The sequence below is a fragment of the Equus przewalskii genome, chromosome 4, assembly GCF_037783145.1.
Source record: "Equus przewalskii isolate Varuska chromosome 4, EquPr2, whole genome shotgun sequence".
NCBI lineage: Eukaryota > Metazoa > Chordata > Mammalia > Perissodactyla > Equidae > Equus > Equus przewalskii.
Genome location: NC_091834.1, coordinates 29,005,182 through 29,019,312, shown reverse-complemented (window position 1 = coordinate 29,019,312; position 14,131 = coordinate 29,005,182). Strand labels below are relative to the sequence as shown.

Below are 14,131 nucleotides of genomic sequence, written 5' to 3'. Positions count from 1 at the left end.
TTAATATTAAAGTTGGCAGTGGACTATGAATATTTTGAATGCTACTTTTGGGTTGAAGAAAACACCCATCAGAAGAAACCTCCTGTCTTTAATTTCTAATTGATTCCACATCACCAGAACATATTCCTTTTTAACGTTTCTCAAATATTTTCTGTTGGGAGAAGAAAACTTGGGGTTAAAAATTAATGTAAAGATCTTTCCTAGTTAAACTGTGTGCTTGGAGGAAATCACCAAAGATTAGCTGGATGATTCTGACTCATGAAAAGGGGTGATCTTGACAGGAATACGATGACCTACCCTCCCAAAACATCTTTAATAAGAAAAATGTGTGCTTGACGTCCAGGGAGAGAACGGAGCATTAGAACAGGAGTTATAAATTCAAGCAAATCTGCTAACTCTTTTCCTCCTTGCACCAACGGAGACATCTTAACTACAATAATTTTGGAAGCCCCCTAAGCTACAGAGACACATGAAGTGAAACTGGCAGGAGCTCTCAACACAGCCTTGCATTCTACAATGATTCTAGCAATGGATAATAGTGTAAGTTTGTATTCCTTGAAATCTATAAAATTCTTCCCCTGGCATTCTTTTGTTTGTTATTTGGACTTAGTGGGCTTGACCTATGCAGAGAAGGATTTCAGGGGATTGAATATCTGTTGAGAGAAAGCAGCCTGGCTCAGTAAGCTAAGAATCGGAAGTAGTGACTACCAATTCCCTAGTGATCTGGTTTATAGTAGAGTTCACTGTAGGAAAGAGTATATACATTTCTTATTAATTCTTAGAAGACATGTTAGTCTAGTGCAGAGTTTCCCACAAAGCTAATTGCCCTGTGAAATGTAAGAAATTTTGTAATTTAATAATTTTTATTACACTGGGCAACTTCAAATAATTATCTGAGCATTAAATTAATGGAAACTTTTATATCTTTACAAGTCAGAATTTTCTTTTTGTTTAAGAAGAAGGATCCCTGAAGACATGTCCTTTGTTTAATCTAGTATATCCTTTGCTGGTTAAACACTGTGGTTATTTGTTTGTTTATTTATTTAAATATTATTGTTCAGACAGATTCCTTTGTGAGTACTCTTTATTTTTGCTTGAATACTGAATTCCATTATAGGGGCTGTGTCTAAATAAATCATGGTGTAGTGAGTTGAATGTTGATCCAGTTTGCATAATGACTACAAAGATAAAGCTGCTTTGAGTCAAGAGAAGACTTTTACAAGTTGCAAATGTTTTCTGACTTCTTTCTAACTCATTAGAGCTTTTGTGAATCTAGCCAAGTGTTTCTTACCCAAAGGGACAGTCAGTGCTTATAGAAAGACGACAAAATGTGACTGGGTGAAGTAGTTGCCTTGGGAGAACTCTGAAGTAGTTTCTTACTCTTTCAGTAAAAGTTCCTTTAGGCTATCACCTACTTTTCTTAACAACAAATGCCCGTTCTTCAACACAAACACATTCACACTTTTACACAGGAGTCAGATGATTATGTACCATTTACTTTTACATCAAAACTTACGTTAGATCATAACTTTTAAAAGATATTAAAATCAGTAAGATCCCAGTGTCTATTCATTAAAGTAAATTGTAAACTTTGGCAACTCTACTTTTTATCTGTTTATCAAACAGTAGCATGGAGGATTTCTCAAAATTACTCAACAAGAAATTTTCTGGCAATTATACAAAGAATAAAGTATTTTTGGTTTCTTATTAGATTTTTGGAGAATATATGTAAATCTCAAGAGACTGCATGTAATAAATGCAGTAATGGTTCTAATTTCTGTTTGTCTCTACCAGAGCAATAAAATAGCAGCCACAAGTACATTAAACAGGGTTGTTACCTATAGAACTAATCTTACAAGTATGCTTTCATAATATGGAGGAATATATACTATTAAGTGATTAAGTTAAAAGATGGAAATTCTTGAAAGACTTCATTAATTTTGTACACCAAACATTCACAAGCAACCCAATCCCCAGAAAGATCTAAGTATATGCAAATATATTATATATATAGTCCTCCCTATATACTTAGTTGGAAACTAAGTAGTATAGAGAGCTTAGTTTGAAAAATATATATGTGCATCTTAGTCTAGAAACTTAAAAATATCTAAACAAGAATAAAGTTTGCCACCCTTCCTGTGTGACGCTGATTCTATTGACCCATAAGCCATGAGGACATGCTCTGAATTGTTTTTCTACTACAAGTGATGAATCCCTTTCCAAAAGAAACATATTTTCCTGGCCAGACTAAGGCACCCTTGGACCAGAAATAACTGTCATGTCTTCAACAGCTGAGTTAACTGAATAACAGAAACAAGACATGTAAATATTTGGCAACTATAAAATTTCTTACATAAAAGTTAAAACTTCACTAATATTGATGGATGAGGATGGGGACCTTGCTGCAATCAAAATTTAAATTTAGGTGTGTCAGCCAACAATAATGTTATTAGTGCTTGCTCCTGAGATTTCCAGTCTTCTTTTATAACAAGCTGTGATGTTTCCAGTAATGCCAGGTATCAGGAAGTTTTTGAAACCAACGGTACTTAACTATGAGGAGTAAAAGTTTTACATAGTTCTATGAGTATTAGGTAGAAAATTAAGAATAAAACAATCAAATACATGGAAGCAGGGAGTTATAGCAGAAATCGCTTGTCTCCAGAAAATATACCACAGTATTATTTCTGTTCCCATAAGCAAAGCAATTAAAATACATTTAGGAAAGAAAAAGAAACACACATGGAAACAATAAAAAATGGCACATCTTAGGGCCAACCAGGGGGAGCAGCGGTTAAGGTCGCATGTTCCGCTTCAGATGCCTGGGGTTCGCCGGTTCCGATCCCGGTGCAGACATGGCACCGCTTGTCAAGTCATGCTGAAGCAGGAGTCCCACATACAAAGTGGAGGAAGATGGGCACTGCACGGATGTTCACTCAGGGCAGGTCTTCCTTAGCAAAAAGAGGAGGATTGGCAGCAGATATTTGCTCAGGGATAATCTTCCTCAAAAAAAAAAAAAAAAGGCACATCTCTTGATATGTATCTCTAGAGATGTTATGAGTAGAAATAGAAATGAACTAACCAAATAAGGAGATCTTTTTAAATAAGTAACTCAGCCATTCCTTCACTTCATTCATCACTGACTCCATCAATACATCAATAATACATTTATTAATTCATTAAACTTTACTGAGTCCTGGATTTGTGCCAGAGTGTGGTTTCTTAGATACCTAGGTTGAAGAGACACTAATCTCTGACCATAAGAAGTACATGACCAAAAAAGAGAAATAGACAAGCCAACTCCTAAAGTTGCAGTAGAGAGTGAACAATACACTCTAGAAGCATATACGAAGTAGCGAAATAGCAGAGAAGGGACTATTAACTTAATTGGGTGGGTCAGAAAAGCATATGTATGTCTCTACATTGCCAGGACAAATGTGTATGTAGAGGAAGTTAAAGGTTTAAAAACTTAATAGGACCTATTGATTAATAGAAGAAAGAATTCTTAAAATTGTATCAATAAAGTCAAAGAGGAGTTTCACAGAAAAAGAAGTATGTGCTGGTTTTAAGAAATATGTGAAGATACCAATAAAAATGGCTATGATGCGTCAAAGAAGGGTGGTAGATGAGGAACTTTGATTGTTATTGTATCAGTTATCACTATCATATAACAAACTACCACAACTTTTAGTGACTTAAAACAACTATAGTCTTGTCATTTTTCATAATGCTGTGGATTGGAAGTCTGGGGATTTCTTCTGCTGATGCCGCCTAGGATCACTTATGCAGCTGTAGTTATCAGAAAGTTTGACTAGGTTGGAGGGTTTAACATGGCCTCAATGCAACTAGCATTTGGTGTTGGCTGTTAGCTGGGTTACCACATCCACATGGCCTCTTATCTTTCAGTAGTCTGTGCTTTTTATAGCATGGTAGACTCAGGGTTCCAAAGGAGCAAGAATGGAATCTGTCACACCTCTTAAGACCCAGGATCTGAAATTTGAGCGATGTTAATACTGCCACATCCTATGGGACAAAGCAAGTCACAAAGCCAGCTTCAATTCAAGAGGGAAGAAAAGTAGACAAGTGAGAAATGTTATTTTTCAGTGATTCAGTCAACATTATATAGACTTTCTCCAGTAAGTCAAAATTTTAAAAGTTACGAAAGATGAACCAGTGAGTCTAGGAGAATTGAAAGCAAGGGAAAGAATAAGCTTTTCTTAAGGATAGATTTAGAGATATTGACACTAGCAAGCAAAGGAGCCATAATGTAGCCAGAAGGTAGTGGGTGGAATGAATAAGATGGAAGATGACAAAAAATGAAAGATACTGTCTGATCAAAGATGAGGTATAGTATACCTGCAAGAGTTACAGAGAGTTCACAAGCAGGGGGGTGGTGTTTGAGATTTAGTTGAGTCAGACAGAAAACTCACACTCTTTGTCTCACCAGCTCTCTGATGGCAGTAATCTTGGACTAATAGCGAGTATAGTGTAAGATTCCCCAGAGGTATTTAAATAGATGTCGGAAGTTTGTCTCCCCTTATAGTCACCATACCACATTATAATTGGAGCATAAGGTATCTCTTCATTATCAAGAAATAGTTTAAGTAACAAATCTAGTCTAAAATTTAGATTAACAACATACACATCAACATTCAAAGAATATTTGAATAATTTTTAAGAAACAACTTTGTACAACAAAATATTAGCAAACCAAATCCAATAATATATAAAAATTTGTACACTATGACCATGTGAAATTTACCCTAGGAATGTAAGGTTGGTTTAACATCCAAAAGTCAATCAATATAATAGATCATATTAATAGAATAAAGCATAAAAGTCATGTAATCATATCAAGTATTTGACAAAGAACAACACTCATTTGTGATAAAAACTCTCAATGAATACAACCTGATAAAGGTCACATATAAAAAAATCTACCTTAACACCATGTTTACTTATGAAATATTGGATGCTTTCCCTCTAAGATCAGTGAAAAGGGAAGGATGCCCACTGATACCACTTCTAGTCAACATCGTTCTCGAGGTTCTAGAAAAGTGAAACCAAGCAAGAAAAAGAAATACAAGCATCTAGATTGGAAAGAAAGAAGTAATATTTCTTTATTCATGATGACACGATTTTGTATATAAAAATTCTAAGGTATTCGGTATTCCCCCACCCAATCTATTAGAACAAATAAGTTCAGAAAGTTCACCGGATACAAGATTAATATATACAAAACTCAATTGCATTTCAATATACTGGTGATGAACAATCAAAAGTTAACATAATGAATGTAATTCCGTTCACGATGCCATCGAAAAGCATAAAATACTTGGGAATAAGTTTAACAAAAGAATTACAAAACTAGTGCACTGGAAATTATAAAACATCATTGAAAGAAATTAAAGAAGACCTGAATAAGTAGAAACATGTCCTCTGTTCATGAATTGGAAGATTTAATATTGTTAAGATGGTTATTCTCCCTATTAATTAATAGATTTAATTTAATCCCTACCAAGGTTTACAATAATCTTTTATTTTTGCAGAACTTGATAAGCTGATCCTAAAATTTAGAAAATCCAAAGACCTAAGATCTCTAAGCCAATTATGATGAAGAACAAACCCGGAGGACTTTCCCTTCCCACTTCTAATCTTATATAAAATAGTATAAATATTATATATACAATATATATATAGTATACATAAGTAGCATATATAATATATATACCATTTTTCATACCATTATATACTTTATATGTACAGTATTTACTACACTATAGTATATATAGTAAATAGTATGTATATAAAGAATATAAGTATAGATATCCTTTTACATAATGATACATATGTAGATCAATAGAATAGAATTGAGAGTCTCCAGAAATAAATCCTAACATTTACAGTCAAGAAAACCCTAACTTTTCAATAAGGTGCCAAAACAATTCAATGAGAAAAGAGAAAAGGACAGTCTTTTCAACAATTGGAGATCCACAGGTGAAAAAATTAACTTTGAACTTTACCTTATGCCACAAACAAAACTTAATAATTGCTTTAGAAGAAAACATAGGAGAAAATCTTTGAGAACTTGGATTAGGCAAAGATTTCTTAAAAGTATTAGACATCAAAACTATGGTACATAAAAATAAACAAATAAATTGGACCTCATCAAAATTCAAAATGTTTGTACTTCGAAAGAAAGCATCATGAAAATACAGTAACAAGCAATAAACTGGAAGAAAATATTTGAAAAACACAGATATGATAAACTACTTGCATCTAGAATAAACAAGGAATAAACCACTCAATAATAAGATTAAAAACCCCAATGAAAAACTAGTCAACAGATTTGAACAGTCACCAAAGAAGATATATGAATGTCCAATAACCATATAAAAATATATTCAACATCATTAGTCATTAGAAAAATTAAAATTAAAATCACAATGAGATATCATTTCCTACCCATTACATGCTTAAAATTAAAAAGACAGATGATAATAAATGTAGTTGAGGATCATAGGAATAGGAGCAAAATAGTATTTTGCTGATGGTAAATGGGACGGTAAAATTGCACAGCCACCTTGGAAAGCAGTTTGGCAGTTTCTTAAAAGTTAAACATGAATTTACTCTACAACCCAGTATATTCCAATCCTAAATATCTACCCAAGAGGAAAGAATTTATATGTCCACACAAAAGACTAGCACATAAATGTTCATAGAAGCATTATTCATAGTAGCCAAAATTGGAAATAATCTAAATGTGTCCATCAAGTGATGAAGAAATAGACAAAATGTTGTATATCCATACAATGGAATACTAGTCAGGAAGAAAAAGGAACAAACTGCTTATAAATGCTACAACATGAATGAAACTCAAAAACATTATGCTAAGTGAAATAGTCATAAGAGAGCAGATATTATGTGATTCCATTTATATGAATGAAAGCTCAATTATGGTGATGTATGCATGATTCAACAAATGCACTAAAAAATAATTCAATTATATTCTTGAAAATATAATTAAAATATACCTCAAAGTTAAAAAAACAAAACAAAGAGAAGCCATTTCATTAAACACCCAACTCTGAGTTGGGCCTCACAGAAAATAAGACTGTCAACTAGTGGAAAGTTCACTGGACTGGATGTCACAAGGCAAGACTCCTGGTGCCAGCTTCTCCTTGCCAATAAAATGTTTTGTTGGCGAGTGCCTTAACATTTCTGAAACTCAGTAGCTTCATCTATTATAAGAGGAATTTGAAATAGGTGATTCCTAAAATCCTTAATTAGTTGTAAAATTCCATGAGCTTACTCATTTCTTAAAAATTATCGGAGGCATCCATAAAATCATAGGATGGAGTGTTAAACTCTGAAGTAATATTTACCACACCTTCATCATTATCTCTCTTTAGAATTCTTGTGATTTTAAAATGCACTTGGATATGTAGTTTCTAATTCATTGGACAAATCACGTTTTATTGAGTAACCACCATGTATATATAAGCTATGAATGCAATAGAAACAAACAAAAACATACGTAATCTCACCCTAAAAGCACCTTTCATTCTCAAAACAGGTAGAAGTCATAAATGGATGACATAACTTGCAGAAGAATGTAAAAAGCAATGACTTATATAAGAGCTACAAATAAAATACTAGAAGATTTTAAGGCCAGAAGAGATTGCTTATGACTGGAGAATAAGAAATACCTTTATGGAAGAAATGTAATTTGAGTTGAACTTTGAAGAATAAGTAAGATTCAAATATGTGAAAATGTGAAGAAATTATATCCAATAGGAAAAGTTACATGAGTAAAGATAGGAAAATTCAGAGAAAGTATTACAATTTGGCTGTATAGGAATGAAAAAGTGAAGTAAAAAGATATAATGTTGGATAGTAAGTTTGAGACAGATTGTAGAAGATTTTAAACGTGAGGTGGCCTTTCATTGATTGTTGGTGGGTAATTCTAACCAGCTTTTTTCTTTTAACTAAGACTATTTTTTAGAACAATTTATGATTCACAACAAAATTGAGGGGAAGGTACAGATATTTCCCACATACCTCTTGCCCCTATGCATGCTTAGTCTCCTCTCTTATCAAATCACTCACCAGAATGGTACATATTTTTTTTTTATCAAGGATGAACCCATGTTGATATATCATAATCACCCAAAGTCCATAGTTTACATTAGGCTTCTCTCTTGGTGTTGTACATTCTATGGATTTGGACAAATGTATGATGACTTGTATCTGTCATTATGGTATCATACAGGTAGTTTCACTACCATAAAAATCCTCTGTGCTCCACATAGTCTTCTCTGCCCCCCTCAACTGCTAGCAATCACTGATCTTTTCACTGTCTCCATTGCTTTACCTTTTCCAAAATGTCATATAGTTGAAACCATACAGCATGTAGCCTGTTCAGATTGTCTTCTTCCACTTGCAATATGAAATAGGCATTTAAGTTTCCTCCATATCTTGTCCTGGCTTGGTAGCTCATTTCTTTTTAGTGCTGAATAGTATGTCATTGTCTGTATGTACCACAGTTTATGTATCCGTTCACCTACTGAAGGACATCTTGGTTGCTTCCAAGTTTTGGCAGTTATGAATAAAGCTGCTATAAACATCCATGTGCAGGTTTTTCTGTGGATGCAAGTTTTCAACTCCTGGATGAATACTAAGGAGTGCCACTGCAGGATCATAGGGTACAAATATGGTTAATTTTGTAAGAAACCACCAAACTGTCTTCCAATGACTGTCCCTGTTGCTCTGCTCCTCACTAACATTTGGTCTTGTCAGCGTTCCAGATTTTGGCCATTCTAATGGGTGTATAGTGGTATCTCGCTGCTGTTTTAATTTGCATTTCCCTGATGACATATCACGTGGAGCATCTTTTCGTATGCTTATTTGCCACCTGTATATCTTCTTTGGTGAGGTGTCTGTTAAGGTCTTTGGAATATTTTTTAATTGGGTTGTTTGTTTTGTTATTGTTGAGTTTTAAAATTTCTTTCTACATTTTGGATAACGGTCCTTTATCAGATGTGTCTCTTGCAAATATTTTCTCCCAGTCTGTGGCCTGTCTTCTAACTCTCTTGACATTATCTTTTGCAGAACAGAAATTTTTAATGTTAATGAAGCCCAGCTTATCATTTATTTCTTTCATGAATTGTGCCTTTGGTGTTGTATATAAAAAGTCATCACCATACCTAAGTCATCTAATTTTTCTCCTTTTATCTCCTGGGAGTTTTATAGTTTTGTGTTTTACATATAGGACTGTGATGATTTATTTTGAGTTAGTTTTTGTGAAGGGTGTAAGGCCTATATTTAGACTCATTTTTTACATGTTTTTGTCTGGTTGTTCCAGCACCATTTGCCAAAGAGACTTCTCTCTGCTCCATTGGATTGTCTTTGCTCCTTTGTCAAAGATCAGTTGATTATACATATGGGGGTATATTTCCGGCCTCTCTATTCTGTCCCATTGATTTATTTGCCTCTTCTTTTACCAATGCCATGCTGTCTTGATTACTATTGCTTGAAGTTGGGTAGTGTCAGTCCTCAATTTTGTTCTTCTCCTTCAGTATTGTGTTGACTATTCTGAGTCTTTTGCTTCGCCTTTCCATGTAAGCTTTAGAATCAGTTCGTTGATATTCATAATATAACTTCCTGTGATTTTGATTGGAATTGCATTGAATCTAAAGATCAAGTTGGGAAGAACTGACAGCTTGACAATAGTGAATCTTCCTTTTCATGAACGTGGAATATATCTCCATTTATTCAGTTATTTTTAAAATTTTGTTCATCATAGTTTTGTAGTTTTTCTCATTTAGATCTTGTACATATTTTGTTAGATCCACTGACTTTTGAGCAGCAGAGTAAGTTTATCAGAGGTTTGCTTTAAGAAAATTAATCTAATTTTTCTGAAAAAGAGGAAATTGGAAATTGTGAGGCTGTTGGAATACAAGATAATAAAGTTGTGAACTTGACTAGTTGTAGTCAGAACAAAGTACGAGACATAGATGAAACTGATGTTGCAGAGGTGGACGTGATAGGACTTATTACTGCTTATTTATGACCAAAAGAAACTGAGTAATAATGGGCAATGTTTTAAATTCTTTACCTATTATCTCATACAATCCCACAAAGCATTGAATGAGGTAATGACCATTATTCTCATTTTATAGATTAGAAAACAGCGCAGAAAATAATCTAAGATTCATGCCTGGAACATAGTTGCAGTGGGGTTTGTTGGAATCTAGCAGCTGGAGCACATACCAATCTGATAAAGTCCTCTCCACAAGATATGACTGGAACCCTAGTTCCTGGAAACACTGTGCTTCTATTGACTTAAATAGGGTACACAGTATGAGAAAACATAACCTGGGATGGAATAAGAAAAGTTGAATCTGGATAACTTGTTTTGTTTTCCCTTACTATGTGGTTGTGTGTGTCTGTGTCTGTTTTGTAAGTCCAGTGTTCATGAATAATGTTGGAAAAAATGAAATTCATACAGAAGCTATGAATTTTTACATGAAAATCCCCATTGTAATCCTTCTACTATAATGTCACTAAGTTATTTGGCTTATTATCATCATCTTCTTCTTTACAATAAAGCTTTTTAATAAGAAATTCCATTCTCCTATAAAGGGGAAATGTCTTCTTGCACGTTGCTTATTCTGTAGCCTTAAAGCAATGTACAAAAAAGTTGATATTGTAGAAGAAGTTTTACATTTTTTGTGAGAAGAAGATTAGATATGTGAAGATTACAAACTGTGTGTGCATGCACATGTGTGTAAACATGAAAAATAAGTAAGGGTAAACACAAAATCTTAACTTTTGTTGTCTTCTTGTAGTGAGGTTATGAATAAATGTTTTGTTTCCATTTTGGGCCTTCCTGGATTTTCCAATGATCTGACATGTATTACTTTGGCCATTTTTTAAGGACTTTAAGAATTTCAACTATTGAATCCAATGCATTTGATGAACTATATGATTCAACTAATGAACTTCTCTGATGCTTCTGTAGTACTTTGGTCCTAACTAGATTTGAAACTTGTCATCTCCCAGGGTTATACCTCTTGCCTCTTCTCTTCTTGTTATCCCATTTCATAGAACTGAATTTTTCCTTAATCACATTTTGCTAATTATTATTTTCCCCACTATAGCAAGGACTGCTTTTTGCCTACTCAATATCAATTCTGTCTGTCTTGCTTAAAAACAGAACTTTCATTTTGTTGGGAGTTGCACAGCACTCAGTTAAAAAACTAATAAACAAAAAAGGAAACAAACAATAGTGACAACAACAACAACAAAAATCTATGCGTCCAGGCCTCCCTTGAAGATGAAGTGCGTGTGTGACACAATCTGGTCCATGTGCTATGTGTTGGTAGGAACTTGCTATAAGCTGCTTAAGGAGAATTCAGACTCAGCGGACACATGCCCTACATTATGCCTTTGTGTCTCTTCCTTATTTCTATATGCAACTCAGACATGTTGGCTGGAGAGGCAGTAAAAATCTTATTTCATTCACTTGGAAAATTATTGTTAGAACTTAATGCATCTGTTTTCATTGTGTATTCCAGATTAATTTAATAATACTTCTAGAGGTAATACTTCTGTTAGGCCGTAATCATCTGACTTCTGTTGGCTAGACCAAAATTAATTAATCACAAAATACACTCCATTGATAGAATAAATTAAACACTTAGATGCAGTTTTCATTCTTTACATTAAAAAGCTATACAGTGACAACAACAAAGATTTCACTTGGGCATAGTTGATGTTGAGATAGACTCTTGAGTAAGAATTAAGCATCTGCTTTAGTTCCTTCATTAGGATATTTTGGTTCAGAATGATAATTCTACATAATTATCAGAAGGGTAAATAATAATAACAAAACAATAATAATAAATATAGTTTATTGAGTACTTGATATGTGTGAATCCTACGCTGGGCACATTAAGTCCATCGTTTCATTTAATTCTTAGACTAACCACTGTGAAGTAGTCACCTTTATGACCACATTTCATTGAGAAACAGAGGCAAGAGACAACTTGCCAAAGGTCACACAACAAGGAAATGGTGAAGCTGGAATTTGACTGAAGTTCTGTCTGACTTCAAAGATTCACTAAATGTATGAATCCCTATGTTATTCTCTTGTCGTGTTTCCATTTTCTTTCATCAGAGGATATTCTTCTTGTTCATTTAAAATGGTGTCAAATTATCTGTATATAATTTAAAATAAAGGGAGCTTCGTAAAAGAATCTTAACTTTCACTTATTCCCGTAGCATTTTGACTAGTAAGGATCATTACTTTTTAGGTCTAACCGAGGATCGTAGCCCAGAGAGAATACTTTTGGTTCTTCCTCTTAATAAGCATGTGTCCGATGATAGCATTTATGGCCTAAGGAAGCACAGGGAACTATGGACGATGTAAATTCTACATATGTAAAATAAAATTGTCTTGCAATACTTCATTTGAACTGTAAACTTTTGATTTCTGAAATTTACAAGGTCAGTTGTTGTTCATCCTGTCGTCATCTCATCGTATAGTCTTTCTTATCAACAGCAAAAGAGAATTGAGCCCGGATTGGTGGTAAATACTCTTAAATTCCCTCAATGGACATGCATTCCATAAAAATTGGATAACAATTTAATAATAAGGAGGAGTATATACAGTTTATTTGGGGATAGGTATATGATTATCTTTCTAATCAGAGTCTGATTTGCGTTAGTTCCACCTTGATTTGTTATGAGACACTGGGTATACTAAGATTTACTTTCCTGAACTTTGGAGAAAACTGAGATCTGGCATAATCAATAATAGTGAAATTAAGTTTCTTAAACATACAGTGCAGTTACAGAAAACATGTATTACATTACAGCTGTTGTAATGAAGAATCAAACAAAATCATGAAACTGAATAATTTTATGTATGGTTTTATCACTTCATTTTCTACCTAATTCAAATATTAGGAGGTTGCTTTTCATAAATGCTGTTTTTCCAGAATTTCATGATCAGCAGTCTAGTGTTCCACATCTGTGTAGAAAAACCTACCCAGGGAGTTGCTTTAGCATTAAACACATGATTAGGCACTGATACACACATTGCACTTAGTAACGCCATTAAAAGATTCTGTACTACACCATGGCAACAGATGTCTTAAGTTCTAAAAACTAATCAAAAAATAAATCAACCAACATAAAAAACACATCTGAAATCCTGGAAATAAAAGAATTTAGTCAGATATTATTCAATATTCTATCAAATCTGTGTTAATTTGTAAAAAGCTGTGCTGGGTGCTGGATGTTTTTATGTAAATGAAGCCAAATATGCATTTTACTCTGTGCTCTCCAAAACCGTTTACTATAGAAACCACTTTGTCAGGTTCTGAAGTTCTTCTTCCCAGACCTGAGATAACTCAAGCTTTCTGAAATAATTCTGTTATTAAAGCAATATGTTCAAAGGGAGCAATGCAAATCCATAGGGAACACTGCTGAGAAAGTAATGGTCTGCTGGTGAGTTGATGGACTGCATTAATGGTCCCAGCCAATCTGGAAGGAGGACTGACAGCTCTCAATTTGTAATGTATTTCATATGTAGAACATGTTCAAAAGAGAGTCCTAAATATTAGAACTCTGCATTGGCTAATTAAACTCTTTGCAAATTACGGCATTGCAACCATGAATTACACTCAGGCCATTAGTCTCTAATCAATAAGAACATTTCTATCCACATATGAACAGTAATCATAAAGGCAAACAGATTTACTTAGAATATATTTTCACTTTATTTTTACTTACAATATTGACTTAATTTGGGGCTCCAGAAATTCATTTTCTGGGAAAGGGGAGTCTTTGGTATTTTTTTTTCAAATACTAAAAAAGAGTTAAGTATTTCAAAGTCTTTAAAGGGATTCTAAATGTTCTGAAGAAATTTTTACAATGCCATCAGAAATGAGTAAAATACTATATTTTAATCATAACTGAATCATTTCAAATAAGAAGTTTCAATACCACAATATAGACTTGAGGCAAAATTGCAGTTCTAATGAATCCTAGAATTTAAAATAACTTATTATTTCTTCCTTTTTAAGGACCTCTATCTGCAAATTTTGTTCATGCTTAACATGGTTTA

The 14,131-nt window shown here is 33.6% G+C and overlaps 1 long non-coding RNA gene across 1 annotated transcript in view; it reads left to right on the top strand.

The window, feature by feature from the left end:
• The first annotated feature begins 300 nt into the window (after window positions 1–300).
• The window catches only part of LOC139083003 (uncharacterized), a 138,437-nt gene continuing 124,606 nt past the window's right edge, over window positions 301–14,131 (top strand). The window contains exon 1 of the long non-coding RNA XR_011539452.1: window positions 301–540. This is a non-coding gene — a long non-coding RNA (uncharacterized lncRNA). The remainder of the gene's footprint in view (window positions 541–14,131) is intronic.